Genomic DNA, 3,811 nt, shown 5'->3' with positions numbered 1-3,811 from the left:
TTGCCTGACAAAGAATTCAAAATAATCACCTTAAAAATGGTCAGTGAGCTACAAGAAAATACAAATAAGTAACTAAACAAAATCAGAAAAGCAATATGTAAACAAAATTAGAATATCAATAAAGATATTACCTCCATTGTGGAATAGTCATCTAATTTCCCCTTGGTAGTTCAGATCAGTCACTCCAATCAATCCGTATAACTCCCATCTCGGCCTTTTGACTCAGTGGCATGAGTATCTGAAAATGGCCAGGTAATAGTCTTAACTTCTGTTCAATTGAATTGTTGTGTCTCCTGGTGGCAGTATTCCTTCCTCTGTAACTAAGACCTCTGGACCAGTAGTGTATAACATCACAAGAACAGGAATCAAAAATTTTGCTACTGGGTCACTAGGGATAATGGTGTGTGGTACCACTCCAATTTCCACCCTTTGATTCCTGGACCTGTAAATCCTGGCTATGGGAGAAAAAGTGCCTATATTGAACAACGATTGAGAGCATATGCAGCATTCTGAACCTTGCTCTAGCCCTACAAGCTATTGTCACCTAGCTGATGCCCTAACTATATTTTCAAAAGGCCATCCCCCTGTTCTACCAAGTCAGCTGCTTCTAGATGAAAGGAAACATGGTAAGATCAGGGAATTCTATGAGCATGAGCTCATTGTCACACTTCTTTGACTATGAAGGGAGTTCTTGATTAGAAGAAATGCTGTGTGGAATACCATGATAGCGAATAAGGCATTCTGTAAGTCCACAAATGGTAGTATCCTGCTTTACTTAAAGTCTACTGATTTAATCTCATCTTTAAAATGCTTTCACAGCAACATCTAGATCAGTATTTGCTCAAATGCCTGGCAATTATGGCCTAGCCATATTGATACATAAAATTAACCATCACAACAATTTTGATGAAAAGCAAACTTAAATATAAGAAAAGAATAAGTTACACATGTGGAAAATTATTTGTGTTAAGCAGAACGTCTGAGAATCCTGGTGAACTGGGTCAACTCTCATATTTTGTAGTAGTTTATCTAGAATTTTTCATCCTATATTTAGATTGTATAAGTATTAGCAGTGGATGAAACCCCCCAACATAAATCCTTGCAAAATTAGAGTCTAAATGAATGAAAAAATTTAAAACCCACTTTCTTCAGTATTAAGGCTCAGTATAACTGTATTCAGTATAACTATGTTTGAAAGGGTGATTTGAATCCTTCTCCACTTTTAGTTGGGTTATTTGTCCCTGTTGTTGTGTTGTAGAAGCTCTTTATATATTTGGGATACTAGATACATCAGATGTATTATTGGCAAATATTTTCTCCCATTCTTTGAGTTGTCTTTTCATTCTATAGATATTTCTTTAAAGAAAGATATACAAGTGGCCCAATAAGCACACAAAAAGTTGCTCAATAGCATTGGTAATAGAAATGCAAATTAGAAACACAATCAAATACCCTTTCAAAGTCACTAGATTACCTCTAATTAAAAACAAAACTAAAAAATGAAAAATAATAAATATCGATGAAAATGTGGTGAAATTAGAACCTCATCCATTTCTAATGAGAATGTACAGTGGTTTAGCCAAAGTAAAAACAGTTTGATGGCTTCTCAAAAAGTTAAACATAGATTTACTATACAATCCAGCAATTCTATCCCTAGGTATATACCCCAGATAATTTTAAACAGGTATTCAAACAAATATTTGTACACAAATGTTTGTGGTAATACTATTTATAATAACCAAAATATAAAAACAACTCAAATGTCCATCATCTGATAAATGTATAAGCAAAATATGGTATATCCATACAATGGAATATTATTCTGCCATAGAAAGAAATGAAGTACTGATACATGCTACAACATGGCTGAATCTTGAAAATATCACATATTGTATTATTTATATGAAACAGTGTAGGTAAATCCATAAAGACAGAAAGCAAATTTTACCTGGGAAAGGAATGGAGAGTAAATGTTTAATTAATGTTTAATTGGTAAGGGTATTTTTTTGAGGGGGAATGAAAATGTCCTAAGAGTAGATAGAGGTAGTGATTGCACAATACTATGAATGTACTAAATGTCACTGAATTATACACGTAAAGTGGGTTTTGATTTCATGCTATGTGAATTTTACCTGAATACCAAAAAAAAGGTAATTTAAACACCTAAAGTAATGTGAAGCTGTATAAAGATAATATGCTATAATAGAAATAGAAACAAAGATTTGTGATCACACAGAGAATATGGCAATTAATACCAATAAAAATGAAGAAGAATGGAGAAGTATCTCAGTTCAGATTTGAAGCATAAACAGAATGTAAATGATAGAGAAGTTCAAGTGGCTTTCATCCTCTGTGGTCAATATGAGCAAGACATAGAAATATATGACAGTATGTAGCACATTCCAAGCACTATTCAGCATTTGGGAGGATTTGAGGATAGAGTAAATGGGCAACATGGTTAGAAATGACTATCAAATAAGCAAAAGCCAGATAGTGAAAACAGATAAATGTATGACATGGTATTTTGCCTTCCTTCTGTAGATACTGGTGGATTGAGTGTATTTGGGGGAAAAAATGTAAATTTGAGTCGATCTATATAGAGCTTGATTGCTTTCTTGGTCAATTGGAAAGAAGAGATATTATGTGAATTTAAACTATTGGAAATAGTGCAGGCAGAATATTATAAAACCTTGTCATGAAGAAGAAAAACAGACAAGAAAAGAAAGAAAGAAAATGGTTTTCAAGCATAGCAGTGATTATATTTGGTCTTTAAGTGACTATATTGGGACTGGGATAAGGAAATATGCTTTGGAGATTTCTAGTTATATTTTCCGAGTGAAAGGTAGTACCACTAACTGAGAACAGGAAGAGGGAGAAAGAATAGTAGACAGGACACTAATTTTGATCACTTAGGAGCATACAGGATATTTAGAGTGTGTTCTACTTATTATTGCAAATGGCACCAGCTCTCGCCATTCATAGATGAGTAAAGTGCAGTAAAGTAGCATGACATTTAAATATTCATGCAAGATCTTTAAGATTGCCTTCTTACTCCCAACTCAGTTATTTTTGACATTTCCTAAATCAGTTTTTCATGTATATCAAAAACCATTGCTACGTATCATCCCCAGGAAACAGTCACCATGAGCTTTCTTTTTCAATTTCACGACCCTACTGCTACAGTTTATTTCCCATAGATTAATATTTATTTATAGAGCTTCATCTTATTGAGAGAATGCTGTCGTACTATTTCTTGAAGTTTCCAATCCAGTAGATGCCAGAGCATGGCTGGGTTAAAACTAGAGATGGAGAGGTTATCCTCCTCCCCTGCACAGTGCTGGGCTCTGTCACCTCAGAACTAAATGGCTGTGATTGTTCTCATTACAAAAGTTCCTTCAACTTTCATTTCTCCTCAGTCTTTCATAGAAGTTCCAATGTTGTTCCAGGGTCAAAGGAGACATAGGTACTTTACTATTTTCCTTGCACCTAACGCACTCTGCCAATTCTCATTCAGTACTTCTCTTCTGTCTTGAAGCAAAGGGCTCCTTTCCTTGAATACTAAACTTGCAACACATAAGTGCTTGGGAGACTTTAATACTTTGTGAGGTAACAAAATTTAAAGCATTTGCTCACTGCTATAGAATAAACAACTTTTTCTCTTTGTTTGAAAAAGTCATTTTAAACTCCTCAAATTTAAAGGAACAATAAATCCTTTTAGTGTTAAAAAAAAAAATAATAAATGTACTAATGTGATATAGTGTGGGTGTTTTGTCTCCTCTAAGTCTCAAGTTGAAATTTAATTGCCAGTATT

Source organism: Eulemur rufifrons, chromosome 18, assembly GCF_041146395.1.
Source record: "Eulemur rufifrons isolate Redbay chromosome 18, OSU_ERuf_1, whole genome shotgun sequence".
Classification (NCBI taxonomy): domain Eukaryota; kingdom Metazoa; phylum Chordata; class Mammalia; order Primates; family Lemuridae; genus Eulemur; species Eulemur rufifrons.
This window is presented reverse-complemented; position numbering follows the sequence as displayed.